Source organism: Anomaloglossus baeobatrachus, chromosome 5, assembly GCF_048569485.1.
Source record: "Anomaloglossus baeobatrachus isolate aAnoBae1 chromosome 5, aAnoBae1.hap1, whole genome shotgun sequence".
NCBI classification, from domain to species: Eukaryota; Metazoa; Chordata; class Amphibia; order Anura; family Aromobatidae; genus Anomaloglossus; species Anomaloglossus baeobatrachus.
Genome location: NC_134357.1, coordinates 543,627,067 through 543,647,902, shown reverse-complemented (window position 1 = coordinate 543,647,902; position 20,836 = coordinate 543,627,067). Strand labels below are relative to the sequence as shown.

Here is a 20,836-nt window from a genome sequence, read left to right as displayed (position 1 = left end):
AACTATGTTATATGAGGAAATAGAAGCTGCTACAAGTGACAAACTAGAGCAATTTCTAATAACCTGGGATCCCTGGATATAAAGTAATAGTAACCCAGATTTCTCCAGAGTGATATCACTCTCAATATAGTGAGACATTGGTCCTTTTTTCAGAACGACGGTTCACGTGTCTCTCTGGATAATTATCCTTCTAAGAATGTATATAACCTATTATAGTAATGTGATATCATATGGGCTTTATATACCCCCCTCCCTTATCCCATTGTAATTTTCTCTCTGTTCTCCCGTATTTCTTTTATTTCTCTTTTATTTCCTGGCTAGATAGATATTGACTCTACAATTAGTACAAACTTGTTAATTATTTTTAAGCCTTCGGGGTGGGGATCAATAATATTAATATTACATGTATTTTACTTATGTTACATGTCATTTACAATAAAACTTCGTTGAAACTAAAAAGCAATTAAAAAATCTTATGTAGTTCAAAATAGTACCAAAAAATCTTCAACCATTCCCACAAAAAATAAACTGTCATACAGATCTGTTCGCCAACATTCTTAGTGTGTGATAGCAGCAAAACATAAAACAACAATATACATCTGGTATCGCTGTAAATGTAACCGTCCTATCACTAATACTGCAAGTAAAACGGTGTAAAAATAAAAACGATTCTTCTTCTGCTTATTAGTTTATTTTGCCTCCCAAAAATTGGAATAAAGTTCTGTTCATATTTTTACTATACCTTCTGTTGAGATCATTTTCACACTTTCATGGGGTTTTCTTGTAAATCCAAAAAAATGATTCGAACAAAACTTCTGATGGAACCACTCACTATAATGAAGCAGATTGAGTCACTTTGGACTCCGTCTGGCTTATTTTCCGGTAATGTCCCATCATTTTGAGGTATCTTTTTAGCACACAAATGTGGACGCCTAAAAAGATGGATGCCATCGGAAGAGAAGCCAAATGGAGTCCAAAGAGTCTCCATCTGACTCATTATAGTGAGTGGTTCCATTGGGAATTTCGTCTGAATCGCATTTTTGTGGTATTTACACGGCAACCCTGACGTAAGAGCTCAGAGTAGAACACACCTGAAAATGATCAAAAAATGTTATGTACCCGAAAGTGTTACCAATAAAAACCCAAATGTATTCCACACAAAACCAGTCCCCACTTGGGTCCAGTCTGTCACTGGAAATATAGGGGTTCCCTCATTAGTCATAGAACAAAGACTATGGAAAAGCAACATGGCTCCAACCCTCTAAAAAAATGTCCAATGAAATCTGCGCTGAGAAATGCCCTGCTCCTTCTGAGCCCCAGAGTGCCTAAACAGTAGTAAGCGGCTACATGTTTGGCATTACTGTAGTGGGAAGAGCCCAATTACCAATATACAGGATACATGTCTCCAGAAGCACAAGCTGAGTACAATGTATGGGCACAAAACTGTCATTCCAGTTCTCCAGAAAAAAGCCTGGCGTGGATGGTACAAAATAGTCACTGCACTCGTAGATGAATTCACAGACTGCCAAGTTTAGCAAAAATTGCATAACAAATTGATGTATTTTCTCCTATTATCCCATGTGTGAACTAAAACTTTGAGGCTAAAGCAAAATTGTGTATCAAATTATGCAGTCCATTTTTTCCTTTTACCCTTGTGAAATTGCTAATTTAGGGCTAAAACAACATTTTAGTGGAAAAGAAACGTACATTTTGTTTTCACATTCAATTCTAAAAAGTTCTGTGAAGCAGCTATGGGTTCAAAGTGCTCAACACACCCCTAAGTAAATACCTTCAGGGGTTAAGTTTCCAATACAGGGTCAATTGTGAAGGTTTCTCCTGTTTTGGCATGTCAAGGACTCTGCAAATGCGGCATGGCGTCCACAATCTGTTTCAGCTAAATTTGCTCTCCAATAAAAAAATTAGCATTCTTTCCTTTCCAAACCCTTCCATAAGCCTAAACAATGGGGCATTGCAAAGTTACGGAGCAATTGCATAATACATTTTAGGCTTAATTTTTTTTATTACTCCTTATGAAAATGAACAATTTACAGCTAAACCTTTATTTTAGTGCAAAAAACTGCCGTAAATTCTGTGCAGCACTTGAGGGTTAACAAATTTCTTAACATAGAATAATTTGAGGGGTGATAATCTATAATCTATAGGAGTAGTGACTATTTTGACACCTGAGAGGGGGCTTGTTTTTTTGTGAGATGAGTAGACATTTTTATTGGTATCATTTTTGTCTACATAACATTTTTGGTGGCTTTTTCTTCCAATATTTGACAGAATGAGTAAACAGTTCAACACCACGCTCTACTGGTTCATGCCAGTCTTCTATTAGATTGTGAACTGTTATTGTCTTACTGAATACCATAATTACATTTTACTACATAACTTGATGTTTTTATTGACATTTTGAGTACAACTGTTAAAAAATATACATTTCAGGGATATTTTATTAAAAATAATAATAGGTTTTATTCTTGGCAGATGACTGTACCAGGATATCAGAGGGACAACTCAGATCTTCAGTTTTTACATCAGATGACCTTGAGATCACACAGAATACAATTGAAGTGAATGTCATTACTCTAGATCTCCCATCATCCCTTCACAGTAAATGTCACTCATTTGATCCTATGAAACAGGTCCTCTCTTCTGACTCATTACAGACTACTAAGAAAAATAAAAGTCACAAGAGAGGTATTAAAAAACAAACTGATCTTAAAGCAAAGAAGCCAATATCACATTCAGAATATGGAAATAAATTTGACCTTGAAACATCTTTTGTTAAATTTCAAAAAATGAACACCGAGGAGAAGAGATTTTCTTGTTCCAGAAGTGGGAAATATTTTAACCGGAAAACAATTCTTGTTAGGCATGAGAGAATTCATACTGGGGAGAAGACACATCCATGTTCAGAATTTGGCAAATGTTTTGTACAGAAACCACATCTTGTTACACATCAGAAAACCCACATAGTGGAGTTGCCATATTCATGTTCAGAATGTGGGAAATGTTTTAATTGTAAATCAACTCTTGTTAATCACCAAAGAACTCACACAGGTGAGAAGCCTTATTCATGTTCAGAATGTGAAAAATGTTTTGTACAGAAAACACATCTTGTTAAACATCAGAGATTTCACACAGGGGAGAAGCCATATTCATGTTCAGAGTGTGGGAAATGTTGTGTCGATAAATCACACCTTGTTACACATCAGAGAAGTCATACAGGGGAAAAGCCTTTTTTATGTTCAGAATGTGGGAAATGTTTTAACAACAAATCAAATCTTGTAAGTCACCAGAGACGTCACACAGGAGAGAAGCCTTTTTCGTGTTTAGATTGTGGGAAATGTTTTAACAACAAATCAAATCTTGTAAGACACTGGAGAACTCACACAGGGGAGAAGTCCTTTTCATGTTCAGAATGTTGGAAATGTTTTACACAAAAATCCCATCTTGTTACACACAAGAAAATTCACACAGGGGAGAAACCTTTTTCATGTTCAGAATGTGGGAAATGTTTTACTCGTAAATCAGATCTTTTAAGACACCAGAGAACTCACACAGTGTAGAAGCCTTTTTTCAGATTCAGAATGTGGGAAATGTTTTAACCAAAAATGGCACTTTTTTAAACACATAAAATCGCACACAGAAAGTAGCCATTATAATTCCTAGATTGTGAAAAATGAGTTACTGAAAAATCATATTTTGTTTACAACCAAAATTAACTCAGACGGGGAGAAACCATATGTTTTAGTGACAAATTGTACAAAAAAAAGCATATAACAGACTGTCTTCCTTTTTTTCTGCTATCTAAACCTGGGATGTGTCTAATAGTAAGGTGTCTCTAAGGCCACATGTACATATTTTGTATTTGGTGAGGTTTTTTACCTCACTATTTATAAGCCAAAATAAGCAGTGGGGAAAAAAGTGCAGAAGTAGTGCCCGTGTTTCTATTATATTATTCCTCTAATTGTTCCATTCCTGGTTTTGCCTTACAAAAACTGAGGTAAAATGTCACCAAACATTCAACATGTGCACGTGGCCTTTTAGTAGGAAAAATATGGTATATTGGAAATAAATATATATGCAGTTACTAATATCTTTCATCCAAAAAGCAATCTACAATGTGCAGAGAATATTTCACATTGTTATACATTCATATACAGCTGAAACTAGAAGTTTTCATCTACTCTTAATAAAAACATATCTCATGTTTTTCTCACTTTCTGACATGAAATCAGAATAAACTTTTCCCATTTTAGGTCAATTAGGTAGCAAAATTATTTATATTTACCAAATGCCAGAATAATGAGAGCGAGAGAATGTTTTGGGAAAATCAGTTTTATTGAAATCAAGTACAGTCAAATCACAAACATTCTTTGTCATATCACATTTGGTATTACAAATCGCATTTCTAATAAACTTATCATTAAGTGAATATTTCAACTATCCTCGACCGTAATTCAGTTTTATTATTAAATACTTAAGGGTGCTTTACAGGCTGCGACATCGCTAACGATATATCGTCGGGGTCACAGTGTTTATGACGCACATCCAGCGTTGTTAGCGACATCGCAGCGTGTGACAGCTAGGAGCGACGATCAACGATCGCAAAAACGTCAAAAATCGTTGATCGTTGACACGTCGCTCCTTTTCATAATATCGTTGGTGGTGCATGCCGCTGGTCGTTCCTGCGGCATCACACATCGCTATGTGTGACACCGCAGGAACGACGAACATCTCCTTACCTGCGTCCACCGGCAATGAGGAAGGAAGGAGGTGGGCGGGATACAGTTAGGTCCAGAAATATTTGGACAGTGACACAATTTTCGCGAGTTGGGCTCTGCATGCCACCACATTGGATTTGAAATGAAACCTCTACAACAGAATTCAAGTGCAGATTGTAACATTTAATTTGAAGGTTTGAACAAAAATATCTGATAGAAATTGTAGGAATTGTACACATTTCTTTACAAACACTCCACATTTTAGGAGGTCAAAAGTAATTGGACAAATAAACCAAACCCAAACAAAATATTTTTATTTTCAATATTTTGTTGCAAATCCTTTGGAGGCAATCACTGCCTTAAGTCTGGAACCCATGGACATCACCAAACGCTGGGTTTCATCCTTCTTAATGCCTTGCCAGGACTTTACAGCCGCAGCCTTCAGGTCTTGCTTGTTTGTGGGTCTTCCCGTCTTAAGTCTGGATTTGAGCAAGTGAAATGCATGCTCAATTGGGTTAAGATCTGGTGATTGACTTGGCCATTGCAGAATGTTCCACTTTTTTGCACTCATGAACTCCTGGGTAGCTTTGGTTGTATGTTTGGGGTCATTGTCCATCTGTACTATGAAGCGCCGTCCGATCAACTTTGCGGCATTTGGCTGAATCTGGGCTGAAAGTATATCCCGGTACACTTCAGAATTCATCCGGCTACTCTTGTCTGCTGTTATGTCATCAATAAACACAAGTAACCCAGTGCCATTGAAAGCCATGCGTGCCCATGCCATCACGTTGCCTCCACCATGTTTTACAGAGGATGTGGTGTGCCTTGGATCATGTGCCGTTCCCTTTCGTCTCCAAACTTTTTTCTTCCCATCATTCTGGTACAGGTTGATCTTGGTCTCATCTGTCCATAGAATACTTTTCCAGAACTGAGCTGGCTTCATGAGGTGTTTTTCAGCAAATTTAACTCTGGCCTGTCTATTTTTGGAATTGATGAATGGTTTGCATCTAGATGTGAACCCTTTGTATTTACTTTCATGGAGTCTTCTCTTTACTGTTGACTTAGAGACAGATACACCTACTTCACTGCGAGTGTTCTGGACTTCAGTTGATGTTGTGAACGGGTTCTTCTTCACCAAAGAAAGTATGCGGCGATCATCCACCACTGTTGTCATCCGTGGACGCCCAGGCCTTTTTGAGTTCCCAAGCTCACCAGTCAATTCCTTTTTTCTCAGAATGTACCCGACTGTGGATTTCGCTACTCCAAGCATGTCTGCTATCTCTCTGATGGATTTTTTCTTTTTTTTCAGCCTCAGGATGTTCTGCTTCACCTCAATTGAGAGTTCCTTAGACCGCATGTTGTCTGGTCACAGCAACAGCTTCCAAATGCAAAACCACACACCTGTTATCAACCCCAGACCTTTTAACTACTTCATTGATTACAGGTTAACGAGGGAGACGCCTTCAGAGTTAATTGCAGCCCTTAGAGTCCCTTGTCCAATTACTTTTGGTCCCTTGAAAAAGAGGAGGCTATGCATTACAGAGCTATGATTCCTAAACCCTTTCTCCGATTTGGATGTGAAAACTCTCATATTGCAGCTGGGAGTGTGCACTTTCAGCCCATATTATATATATAATTGTATTTCTGAACTTGTTTTTGTAAACAGCTAAAATAACAAAACTTGTGTCACTGTCCAAATATTTCTGGACCTAGCTGTATTCTGCCCGCTCATCTCCGCCCCTCCGCTTCTATTGGACGGCTGCCGTGTGATGTCGCTGTGACGCCGCACGAACCGCCCTCTTAGAAAGGAGGTGGTTCGCCGGCCACACTGACGTCGCAGGGAAGGTAAGTCTGTGTGACGGGTGTATGCGATGTTGTGCGCCATGGGCAGCAATTTGCCCATGATGCACAAGCGACGGGCGGGTACGCTCACTAGCGATGTCGATAGCGATATAAGCGTGTAAAGTGCCCTTTAGCTTTAAAGAACTTTAGAAGAGAAACCTAGAAAAAAAAGGATATAGATCCAGAAAATATACAGAGGAAGAAATAAGAAGCAGAAAAGAAAAGGTATTACATGGGCAAGAATAGGATCACAAGAAAAGGAAGGGGAAATGGGGGGTCATGCTCACCTGGTCCGACATCTCATCTTACTCTCCCATACACCCACCACACCTCTACACTACTGACGCATCCTTATAAGCCCACCTCCGGTGACTCTCGAAAGACCAACCACGGCAACCACACCTCATTGGTCTTTACTGTGTTTCCCACCACCTGAGCTACCAGGGTCTCCATCCTGCATATATCGTTAAGTTCTGCTACCAGATCCACTTTACATGGGGCCTCCGCTTGTCTCCAGCGTCTAGGGATCAAATTCCTATCCGCTATAAGCAGATGTCTCAGCAGGCCTCTCTTAAAGCCTGCCAACGAAATGTCTCCCAGAGAGAGCAATTCCAACTCCTTAGAGGGTTCCACCTGTCTAATCGACAGCTTATTGTGTAGATAGAACACATCATCCCAGAAGCGTCGCACTCCTGCTCATGACCACCAAATGTGTGTGAACGTACCACTCTCCAAGCCGCACCTCCAGCACGTGTCCGGAGCGGAGGGAAACACCGCATGGATCACGGCTGGGCACTTATGCTACCGAGTCATCGCCTTATAGCTCCTCTCCTGGGATACTGCATTCATTGATAACTTAAGGGCACTTTACACGTTGTGATATCGCTAGCGAGCGTACCCGCCCCCGTCGGTTGTGCGTCACGGGCAAATCACTGCCCGTGGCGCACAACATCTCTAACACCCGTCACACGTACTTACCTGCCTAGCGCTGTTGCTGTGACTGGCAAACCGCCTCCTTTCTAAGGGGGTGGTTCGTTCGGTGTCACAGTGGCGTCACTAAGCGGTCGCCCAATAGCAGAGGAGGGGCGGAGATGAGCGGCTGGAACATGCCGCCCACCTCCTTCCTTCCTCATTGCCGGTGGACGCAGGTAAGGAGATGTTCGTCGTTCCTGCGGTGTCACACATAGCGATGTGTGACACCGCAGGAACGACGAACAACCAGTGGCATGCACCACCAACGATATGAAAAGGAGCGACGTGTCAACGATCAACTATTTTTGACGTTTTTGCTATCGTTGATCGTCGCTCCTTGGTGTCACACATAACGATATCGCTAACGGCGCCGGATGTGCGTCACTAATGACGTGGCCCCGACGATATATTGTTAGCGATATCGTGTGTAAAGTACCCTTTACTCACCAGAAGGAAAATCTTCCCAAGTTCTTCCATTGAAAAGGAACGGCCCCACTCCGACTCCCATCTCCTAACATATCCCGGCCGGCCCGCAACCCCACATTTGTGGATTCCAAACAGGTCGTACAAAACTGAGACTGAGTGCGCTATTGTCTTCCTCTTTAAACATAGTGTTTGGAAATATGTCAGCGTTCTATATATGTTAGTTTTCCTGTTTAAGGAATTAATAAAACTTTTTAATTGTGCATAAAAAATAGGAACCCTTTGGGACTTCCTTGTCTAAATAAAGACAACTCAGTGGCCTGATCCCATTTTGGTCACGAAATCATGAACGACTGGATACTCCCTCCTGACCTTTTGGAGAAATGTGTGTGTCTTAAGTCCTGCTGTGAAGTCCGGGTTGTCAAAGACCGGGGTGAACGGCCCAGGAACAGAGGTAAGACCTAATTCTGAAACTCCTCTAGAGACAAAGGTCGTAAGCTGCTTGACAATAAAGGAAAGAGACCCAGGATCTCCACCCAACGCCCCTCTCCCCCAAATCATGGCTATAAGGTCCAAGGGAGACAAGCCCCTCTCTACCTCTAGCCATCTCTTCTGATCCCCTGAGTGAAAAAGGTCCAAGACGCAAGCTCCCAGAGAGGCAAAACTATAAAGGCGGAAGTCTGGAAGACATGTCCCGCCTGGATCTCGGGATCTACTTAAAATGTTGTATGATAAACGAGAGTGTTTGTGAGCCCAAACAAATTGCGTTATCATCGTTTTAGTCGGGAAAAGAAGTAGGCCGGAAACCTAAGTGGTATGGTTTGAAAGTAGTATAATAGTTTGGGCAGCGTGTCCATTTTTACTGCGTTGATCTGTCCGAACCAAGCTGTAGCTTGTTCCATTTTTTGAAGTCTATTTCTACTTGCTTGAGAATGCGTATATAGTTTAGTGAGTAAAGCTGGGCTGGGTCCACCGGTATCTGAATACCTAGGTATGTAAGTGAGTCTCTTTTCCATTCAAAGAGGAGCGAGGACTGGAGCCGAGTCCTTAGAGAAGAAGGGAGAGAAGCATCCAACATCTCTGATTTGTGGTTATTTATTTTAAAGTTACTTAAGGAGCCAAATGTTTTCATTTCTGCCAGAATGTTAGGTATGGAGATTAATGGTGAAGTAATATAAAGGAGGAGATCATCTGCGAAGAGTGCTAATTTGTGCTCCCTGAATGCCGTTCTAATACCCTTAATTGATGGATTATCTCTTAGGGCCACTGCCAAATATTCCATAGTGATGATGTAAAGTAGGGGCGAAAGGGGACACCCCTGTCTTGTACCATTTCGGATTTCCAGCAGCTCCGAAAGGGCCCCATTAATCTTTACTCTGGCAGTCGGTACTTTATATAAAGCTTTTACTCTCGTCAACATACGTTCCCACAGACCCATCCTTTCCAGGGCCAAGAACATAAATCCCCAGTAATCTGTTCCCTCTTTTCAGGAATATTGAGTCCTTTTACATTAAAGGATCAAAATTTTATGTCAACCATGATTAGGGATGGCAAAAGACATGGAAGCATTGTCAACATCCGACCAGCCTGAGTATGAGGGGTAGAGAGAAGGGAGGGAGAGACCAGGGAAAGATATTAGAAGCAAGAAAAGGAAAGAGAAAACAAAGAACAAATAGATAGGGTACAGTACCGTAGTTAAAGGGTGTGCGTTGGATAAATGGCATTGAACTGCCATTAGCACAAGAGGGATTACAGGAGACCAAAGGCGAGTTAGCCACCCCCTCCCCGCCACCATGTTAAAAGCTAATTTTTAATAAGTTTAGATCATTCTACATAAAAAAAAACAGGAAAAGTAGATATATTATAATATAATACATAAACCTTTAGGGATTGGAAAGTTATTTTCATTATAAGCCCCTCTAACTTTACAGATAAATGTATCTTAATTCCCAATAGAAATTGTTAGGTAGCCTATCTCCCCTGGAGAGGACACAGAGGCTACAGACTACCCAGGCCCTAGGCAGGCAGAAAACGCTCCAGAAAGGGAAATCTCCTTGGAGCACCCTCCTCCCCAGGACACTCGACCAGCCCCCACCCCCATCCAGGGTCGTGCCATGGAACCTTCTAGATTATGAATGAGATACCCTAGAAGAAAACATTATAACCTGAGTAAAACAGAAGTAAGTACTCTAGGACTATATTAATATTAACAATCAACTATAACTGAAAGGGACCGATGAAAAGTTCCAGTATCAATATATAAAGGTACAATATGTATAAGAATTAGAACCTGTAATGGATTGGATCTGAAGTCAGGACCCATACCCGGAGTCCATCCAGAAATTTAGGAGATTTCGCCCATTATGGGCCCCTGAACCTTAAAAGGACAGACACATAAAACCAAACGTCCTGTTTCAGGTTTGACCTCCCTGGGCATTAACAGATTTCTCTTTCCCAGATCGTCGCATGTGAGTCCAGCAAGGAGAGTCCACAGGTAGACGAAGGCTCACCGGCCACTCCGACAAAGATATCATGGGGAGTTCAAATACGCTCAAGAACCTCGCCAGGTCCCCCAGATTCCGAAAGCCGATTTTCCTTCTTTATAAGCCGTCAGCTGAAAAGGGAAACTCCAGCGGTACGGGATATTCCTCTCCTTCAACTAGGTCAGGAGAGGGCGTAGGGCTCTTCTTAGCTGTAGTGTGCACCCGGCAAGGTCCGGCAGGATCTGTATCTGTGAACCCATAAAGGTAATGGGGCCCGATTGCCGCGCTGCACCCATGATAGACTCTTTTACTTTATAAAAATGTATCCTGCAAATCACGTCCCATGCTCTGGTACTTTGGGCTGGTTTGGGGCCCAGAGCCCTGTGTATATGATCTAATTCCACTGGACTTTGGCTTTTATCCCCCAAAATCTGGACAAAGAGCTGCTGTGCTGTAGCATCTAGATCTGGAGTACTCACTGTTTCGGGCAGGCTACGGATCCGTACATTTTTTCGCCTATTCCAATTCTCCATATCCTGTAGGCTTGAGGAGAGCTCCTCTAATCTATCAGCCTGTCTGCTCAGAGTTTCACTGTGGAGAGCCATATTTGCAGCCATGCCGTCCTGTGTTTTTTCCACTTCCTCTACTCTAGCAGTGAACTCTGTCTTCAGCATTTGCAGCTCTTTTTTGTAGGTGCTTTGCAGCCTGTCAGAAAATCTATTTAGGTCCCTTTTTGTCAGCAGTGCTTTAATGGACCTGCTTATTGCCTGGAGACTGAGCTGATAATTCCTTCACCCTCGTCTGCACTGGATAAGTCCTGCTGTGAGCCATGGCTTCTTGACGTGGACTGTGAGATCTGCAGCGTGGAGCTCTCTCCCTGAGAAGACGTCGCCATCTTAGCTCTGGTGTTGTGCAGCATCGCTGGAGTGCTCTGGCTGAGGAAGCGATCCATGTCTCCGGTCGGTCCTCCTGACGTCTCCTGAGCTCCAGTACGTTTCCTGGTCTTGCCCATGTGTGTGTGTGGGGGAAGAGTTGGAGCAGAACTCTCTGTATGGGTGTCCTAATCTGCCATCAGTTAGCCATTGCCCCCCGCGAGAGAATGTTTTAAGGCTTTTCTTATTACTTGCTGCAAAGTCAAAAGTTTCCATCCATTTCATTAGTATTTGGTACCATTGCCCTTAAAAAGTATGACTTGGGTGAAATATTTTGGCTCTCCTTCCACAAGCTTCTCATAAGAGTTGGTAGGAATTTGGTCCCATTCCTCTTGACAGAACTGGTGTAACTAAGCCATGTTTGTAGGTTTCTGTGCTCGCATCTGCTTTTCAGCTTTGCAAATACATTTTCAATAGGATTGGGATTGGGGCTTTGTGATGGCCACAGCAAAACAATGACTTTGTTATCCTCAAGACACTTTGTAACCAGTTTGGCAATATGTTTCGGGTCATTGTACATTTGGAAGACCCATTTGGTGTGTCCCTAATTAACTCAGATGTTGCCAATAAACTTATCAGAAGCTTCCAAAGTCATGACTTCATCATATGAGCTGTGCTTTATTGTTTAAAGGCATAGTACTCTTAGTGTATGTAAACTTTTGACTTAGCAGAAAGTAATAAAAATGCCTTAAAACATTCTGTCTCTAATTATTCTGGCCTTTGGCAAATATAAATAATTTTGGTTCCTAATTGACCTAAAACGGGAAAGGTTTATTCTGATTTCATGCCAGATATGGAGAAAAACATGCATACTTTTTAGATTATTTTTAGGTTCCATCTGTATATAACTATATAGACAAATATTACAACCCTTGCCCCCAGCTCCTCAAAAAATACGCAAAATGTCCTCCCTCTTCTTCCTAACTCCCAATCTCAGCAATCTGCCATTCATTATAGTCACATTCAGTGCAGAATCTCAATGTCTGAACAATGTCTGTAACTTCTCTATAAGACAATAATAAACATGCTCACCTTATAGATGGGTCTGTGCACAGGTTTCAGAAGAGTCAGGGGACAGTTATGATGGGTCTAACCCCTTTTGGGAAACTTCTACGTGAGGTTGATCTTTTGGACTTGAGATTCAGAAATCCAGACTTATTTCCCTGCGACACCCTGACTAGAGCAGGGGGGTCACATTCATACTTTTCTTCAATATATGACTCCTTCTCCTCAATAGATTTGGCTCTTGGAAACATGTTCATCCAGTAGTACTTTGGATCATGCCCCAGTTAAATTAATTTTTCAATTTGTATAGAATATATAGAGTATAGAATGACCCCACCTTTGCGATATAACCCATAGTGATTATCTACCTTCTCTAAATCGAATATAATCCCTCAATTATTAGAGGAGTTTTTTTGTTAACAATAATGGCTCCACTTCGGCTGTAATTATTTGGGATACTATGAAGGCCTTTTTAAGACGTTTTGTCGTTTCAGACGTAAATATTAAAAACGCCTCTAAACCAGTTGACCAAACACTTAAATCAGAGGTACATGGAGCAGAAAGTCAGTATGTGATTGATCCCTCTGTTAAGCATCAATCAAGTATAAAAGAAACTGAGTACTAGTTGGCACGACACTTGGTAACTAAAGCGGGTAATGAACAAGTTTTTCAAAAACAATAGTATTTTGAATAAGGAGAGGAGGCCGAGCATCTTTTGGCCATCATATCAAAAACGTCAGGAGGTGTGGGTAGGGAGCCAAATACAATGAAGTAGCTACTGATAGTAATAGGATGGATTGTTAAACTGACCAAAACAGTTGTCTGATCATTTATTGTAGGTGGTGTCCTAAAAACAGATGTTTTCTAAAAATTTTTTGTATAGGGAGAAGTCACGGGACACCTTTTAGACAGCATTAAAGCAAAAAAGTGCTATTCTTCTTTTGAACAAAATTCTGAATTTTTTTTCACCACTTAGATAAAAATATACATCTTTGGTACCAACAAAGTTGTACTGACACATCATACTGACACATCAGTTTTAGCATTTAGTGAACATGGTGAATAAAATCCCGAAAAAAAAAAACCGTGCAATTGCACTCTTTTCAGTATTTCTCCACATTTGGATTCCCCCCCCATTTTCCGATACACTCATGGTAAAACTAATGGTTTCATTCAAAAGTACAACTTTTCCCACAAAAAATAAGCCCCAAAACTGAAAAAGTGATGGCTCTTACAAGAAAGGGAGGAAAAAACAAAAACAAAAAATGGAAAATCGCATTGGGGTGAAGGGGTTAAACAATATTCCCACAAGAAGAGATTATCATTCTTACAATGTGACATGATTTCCTGGAAAATTATATTGTGTTGATCAATGACCATCAAAAATAACTCAGATGGGGCAGTAGTAGCTACAGCATGGGCGGATGGGGCTGTCACGGTCATATTGTAATCCGTACATGACATTCGCGATCAGACCAACAAAACTGAAAACTGTTATCAGTATAAAACTGAAATTAGCTCATAAGACACCAATGGAAAGGAAACATTGTTTACATGAGGAGTCAAGATGGAGATGTGAGGCTCCAGTCCTAAAGCTATCACTAGTCTCAAAACATTGGGGAGACTACCATGACAGGGGCCAACCCAGAGCTATGACCACTGTTGACTTCTGTTTTTGCTCAATTTTCTTATGAGCTAAACTCAAAGGTCTTTTTCTTTCACATTTTATGCACAAATTTGTCTTAGGCCTCTTTCACACGTCTGCGTAAAATACAGACCCATTGATTTTAATTGATCTACGAGTGTCCATGTCTCTAGTACCTGTGAACACGGATGTCATACGTACCGTGCCCAATTCTGTGTTAGTGAGCACTTCTCCTTTGCCAAGATAATCCTACTCACGAGTGTTTCATATCCAGATGCCGATTGCACAGCATGATTATTGCATAGATGTGCCTTAGGCTGACCACAATAAAAAGCCACTCTAAAATGTGCAGTTTTATCACACAGCAAAATGCTAGAGATGTCACAAGTTTTGAGGGATTGTGCAATTAAGCAGAGCTGTTGCCCGTGAATTGGATGTTCATTTCTCTACCATAAGCCGTCTCCAAAGGCATGTCAGAAAATTGGGCAGTACATTCAACCCGCCTCATAAATGCAGACCACATGTAACTGTGATAGGGTGAGAGTATATTAGAGACATTTATCCACTGTGCAATGCTACAAGCACTTATACAGTGCCTACAAGTAGTATTCAACCCCCTGCAGATTTAGCAGGTTTGATAAGATGCAAATAAGTTAGAGCCTGCAAACTTCAAACAAGAGCAGGATTTATTTACAGATGCATAAATCTTACAAACCAACAAGTTATGTTGCTCAGTTAAATTTTAATAAATTTTAAACATAAAAGTGTGGGTCAATTATTATTCAACCCCTAGGTTTAATATTTTGTGGAATAACCCTTGTTTGCAATTACAGCTAATAATCGTCTTTTATAAGACCTGATCAGGCCGGCACAGGTCTCTGGAGTTATCTTGGTCCACTCCTCCATGCAGATCTTCTCCAAGTTATCTAGGTTCTTTGGGTGTCTCATGTGGACTTTAATCTTGAGCTCCTTCCACAAGTTTTCAATTGGGTTAAGGTCAGGAGACTGACTAGGCCACTGCAACACCTTGATTTTTTCCCTCTTGAACCAGGCCTTGGTTTTCTTGGCTGTGTGCTTTGGGTCATTGTCTTGTTGGAAGATGAAATGACGACCCATCTTAAGATCCTTGATGGAGGAGCGGAGGTTCTTGGCCAAAATCTCCAGGTAGGCCGTGCTATCCATCTTCCCATGGATGCGGACCAGATGGCCAGGCCCCTTGGCTGAGAAACAGCCCCACAGGATGATGCTGCCACCACCATGCTTGACTGTAGGGATGGTATTCTTGGGGTCGTATGCAGTGCCATCCAGTCTCCAAATGTCACGTGTGTGGTTGGCACCAAAGATCTCGATCTTGGTCTCATCAGACCAGAGAACCTTGAACCAGTCTGTCTCAGAGTCCTCCAAGTGATCATGAGCAAACTGTAGACGAGCCTTGACATGACGCTTTGAAAGTAAAGGTACCTTACGGGCTCGTCTGGAACGGAGACCATTGCGGTGGAGTACGTTACTTATGGTATTGACTGAAACCAATGTCCCCACTGCCATGAGATCTTCCCGGACCTCCTTCCTTGTTGTCCTTGGGTTAGCCTTGACTCTTCGGACAAGGCTGGCCTCGGCACGGGTGGAAACTTTCAAAGGCTGTCCAGGCCGTGGAAGGCTAACAGTAGTTCCATAAGCCTTCCCCTGCCGGATGATGCTCCCAACAGTGGAGACAGGTAGGCCCAACTCCTTGGAAAGGGTTTGGTACCCCTTGCCAGCCTTGTGACCCTCCACGATCTTGTCTCTGATGGCCTTGGAATGCTCCTTTGTCTTTCCCATGTTGACCAAGTATGAGTGCTGTTCACAAGTTTGGGGAGGGTCTTAATTAGTCAGAAAAGGCTGGAAAAAGAGATAATTAATCCAAACATGTGAAGCTCATTGTTCTTTGTGCCTGAAAGACTTCTTAATACTTTAGGGGAACCAAACAGAATTCTTGTGGTTTGAGGGGTTGAATAATAAATGACCCTCTGAATAAACTTTTCACAATTTAAAAAAAAAATAAAAAAAGAAATAACATTCTTTTTTGCTGCAGTGCATTTCACACTTCCAGGCTGATCTACAGTCCAAATGTCACAATGCCAAGTTAATTCCGAATGTGTAAACCTGCTAAATCTGCAGGGGGTTGAATACTACTTGTAGGCACTGTATACTGTTCATTGTATGCATTTTTACTGACCAGCCACAAGAGGCCGCTGTTTTGCATCTGCATTCAACTGTTTGATTACTATAGCAATATATCAACTGATGACTTGAATGGACTTGGAGGGCTGAGGAGGAGTGGTGTGAGCTGAAGGGAAAGCGATAGGTGTACGTCACAAAAAGGAGCCGACACAGAAACACTTATGTGAATTGTGAGAAGATTTGTGTTGGAGTTTAGCAAGGAGGACTGCAACACGTGTGAGCAGCATCCTGTGCTGGAGATCACCATATTGCAGTTGCTGTAGCTGGACACCATAGTACCCAGGCACAGTAGGCTGAGCACAGGACCGCGTGCACGCTTCACTTCATGTTTTGGTACTAAAACACCTATCTGTTCTGGGTAGGCCTGCTATAGAAACACACAGTAAAGGGTACTTTACACACTGCGACATCGCTAGCGATCTCATTAGCGATGTGAAATTCTAGATAGCAAGTGCGATCATTTGAGACTGCACATAGGTCATTTTACGCATGTGGGATCTCGAAAGATCGCACTTGCGATCTAGAATTTCACATCGCTAACGAGATCGCTAGCGATGTCGCAGTGTGTAAAGTACTCTTTAGACTTGCCGACTCTGCTGTGTCAATTTACAGTTATATTTAGAACCTTAACGGAACGGCGCCACACGTTTGCATTGACTGTTGCTCTATAAGATTTCCAGGATTGTGTTGCTGAGCTGCGTGGTTTGCCTTTTCACTTTTACCATCTGCCTTCTCTGTGAGGCTTCAGCAATCAAGGGTATTCAGGGGTGTTATGGGATTTGTTTATGTTTAGCTGGATAAGTTGTGAACTCTTGTACTGCACCACAGGTAGGGCGTGTTCACACACACACACACACACACACACACACTTACTCCTGCTTCCCAGAGGGATTACTAGGTATTAGGCGACTGTTCAGACAGTCCCTTAGTTAGGTAAACATACAACAGAATAAAGAGTTGCACACAAGCCATTTGTTTCACTTTACATATATAGCTTAGTCCTTTGCTTCCCATACAGAGCAAGTTTTTTAACAGCAGGTGAGGTTACATATAGGCTAGGGACCCCAAAAATAGAGATTACCTTGGCGATGGTTTTTGGGCTCTTTTGCATTGATCAATACAATGGCTAAACATCTCTTATATTCCTATTATTCATATCAGTTACGCATATTTCATTTTCATGTCTTTCATTTTTTCAGATAGTTCATTTTATTTTTCAGTCTAGTATTCCCATAGCAGTTTTGCTTTTCATCATTCCCATATACATTGTGACTTGTGTGCAACTCTTTATCTTATTGTATAGTTATCTTTTTTGAGTCTTGCACCATGTTCACACCATTGGTGTTCCAGACATACATTCTTTTCTTTGTTAGATAAAGGTTGGTGAGAAAGCGACATAAATCGTTACCGTTACCGGTGGCTCAACACAGGGGTGTCGGCCTTAGGACTTGTATTTGTATTGTGCTGTTTTATTGATGCCTTTCTGTTTTTTTTTGTAAAGTAAAGCAATCATTTATCAATCCAACTGCCTAGAGTCGCTTTCATGGTGCGTGGTTTTGCTGTATACTGGGAAGCCCACCCTGTACACGACTTACATAACCACACCAGCCCAGGGCCTCCATGTCCAGCAGCTTTACTTCTAAGATCATTTGAAACCAGCCACCTGGACAGCTGCTGCAACCATCACTTTGCATAACCAAAGAATTTCTGGACAAATTGTTAAGGTGGTGTCACACATAGTGACGACGACAACGACGTCGCTGCTAAGTCACCATTTTCTGTGACGTAGCAGCGACGTCCCGTCGCTGTCGCTGTGTGTGACATCCAGCAACGACCTGGCCCCTGCTGTGAGGTCGCCGGTCGTGGCTGAATGTCCTGCTTCATTTTTTGGACGTTTCTCTCCCGCTGTGAAGCACACATCACTGTGTGTGACAGCGAGAAAGCGACGAACTGAAGCGAGCAGGGAGCCGGCGTCTGGCAGCCTGCGGTAAGCTGTAACCACGGTAAACATCGGGTAACCAAGAAGCCCTTTCCTTGGTTACCCGATATTTACATTAGTTACCAGCACCACCGCTCTCTCGCTGCCAGTGACGGCTCCCTGCATACGTAGCTGGAGTACACATCGGGTAATTAACCCGATGTGTACTCTGGCTAGGAGTGCAGGGAACAGAGAGCCGGCACAGGCAGCGTGAGAGCGGCGGACGCTAGTAACTAAGGTAAATATCGGGTAAGCAAGAGAAGAGCTTTCCTTGGTTACCCGATATTTACCTAAGTTACGCTTCCACGCGTCGCTGCTGGCTGGGGGCTGGTTACTGGTGAGATCTTCCTGTTTGACAGCTCACCAGCGACCATGTAACGACGCAGCAGCGATCCTGATAAGGTCAGATCGCTGGTCGTGATCACTGTTGCGTCGCTATGTGTGACACCTCCTTTAGAAACCATCTCAGGGAAACTCATCTGCTGTTCATTGTCCTCATTAAGGTCTCGACAAGACTGCAGTTTGTCAGCGTAACATTCGAAGGTGTCTGGCACATTTAAATTTTCACTATACAAGGCAGATATCAGACTGGCAAATAGTGGTCACACAGGTACTGACTGGGTTTCTGTCTCAGTGGACTCTTCCAATTCTGTATAACTGCAAATCTTAGAATGGCCTTTTATTGTGGCCAGCCTAAGGCACACCTGTGCAATAATCATGTTATCTTATCAGCATCGACCTCATCATCCAAACCTGTGAGGTCGATGGATTATCTCGGCAAAGGAAAAGTGCTCACTAACACAGATTTAGACAAATTTGTGAACAATATTTGAGAGAAAAAGGCCATCTGTGTGCTATAGATTAGAGCATATTCCTGTGTGTGAACGGCCAGGCTGAGTCATAATCCAAAATCCACCAAGAATCTTTACAGATCTAATCTCACCAAGCGAGAGCGAGTGTGCAAAGAAGAAAGGCCAAATATGTCACCTCCAGATGTGCGAAGCTGGAGAGACCCCAAAAGCCTAGCACCAGTAATTGCAGTGAGCGGTGTCCTACAAAGTATTGACTCTGGGGCTGAATACTAATGCAGGGCACAGGTTTCACATTTATACTTTCTGAACAATTAGAAAATCAGGCATCATTTCCTTTACACGTCACAAATACCTGTACTTTGTGTTGCTATCACACAAAATCCCAATAATATCCATTTAGGTTTATGGTAGGAACGAGAAAAATGTGGAAAAGTTTACAAAATATGAGTACAAATTGTAAATGCACTACTTTGCTCTGCACAAGTCGTACACACGCGGCTCCGCAGACACGCGGCTTAACTCCGCACACCTCTTACATGCACGGCTTAGCTCTGTACACATCGTACTTGCACGGCTCCGCTCATGTCGTACACCCAAGGCTCTGCTTCGTACACGTCTGTCACTTACGGATTCACTCCACACATGTCATACATCCACGACTCCACTCCACACACGTTGTACACCCGTGGCTCCACTTGCCTCTTACACACGTGTGCATTCCACACACACGGCTCCACTCCGCACACGTTGTACAAACGTGGCTCCGCTCCGTACACCTCGTACACACACGGCTCCGCTCCGTACACCTCGTACACACGCAGCTCCGCTCCGTACACCTCGTACACACGCGGCTCCGCTCCGTACACCTCGTACACACGCGGCTCCGCACACCTCGTACACACATACACACGCGGCTCCGCACTCCACACACGTTGTACAAACGTGGCTCCGCTCCGCACACCTCGTACACACACGGCTCCGCTCCGTACACCTCGTACACACGCGGCTCCGCTCCGTACACCTCGTACACACGCGGCTCCGCTCCGTACACCTCGTACACACGCGGCCCTGCTACGTACACCTCGTACACACACGGCTCCGCTCCGTACACCTCGTACACACACGGCTCCGCTCCGTACACCTCGTACACACACGGCTCCGCTCCGTACACCTCGTACACACACGGCTCCGCTCCGTACACCTCGTACACACACGGCTCCGCTCCGTACACCTCGTACACACACGGCTCCGCTCCGTACACCTCGTACACACACGGCTCCGCTCCGTACACCTCGTACACACACGGCTCCGCTCCGTACACCTCGTACACACACGGCTCTGCTCCGTACACTTCGTACACACACGGCTCTGCTCCGTACACCTCGTACACACACGGCTCTGCTCCGTACACCTCGTACAGACACGGCTCTGCTCCGTACACTTCGTACACACACGGCTCTGCTCCGTACACCTCGTACACACGCGGCTCCGCTCCGTACACCTCGTACACACAAGGCTCTGCTCCGTACACCTCGTACACACAAGGCTCTGCTCCGTACACCTCGTACACACACGGCTCCGCTCCGTACACCTCGTACACACACGGCTCCGCTCCGTACACCTCGTACACACACGGCTCTGCTCCATCCACACTGTAAACCCCTCCTGACCCCACATAACCTTCCCCTCATCCAGCACCTGACACCCAGCACAGCAGAGTCCTGCATACACTGAGGAGCTGATCATGTGACCCCTGACTCCTCCCCTCCATGTGACATCATCACAGGTCCT

At 43.1% G+C, this 20,836-nt stretch overlaps 1 pseudogene; it reads left to right on the top strand.

The window, feature by feature from the left end:
• The window catches only part of LOC142312946 (uncharacterized), a 198,170-nt pseudogene extending 193,726 nt beyond the window's left edge, over window positions 1-4,444 (top strand).
• Window positions 4,445-20,836: the final 16,392 nt, after the last annotated feature.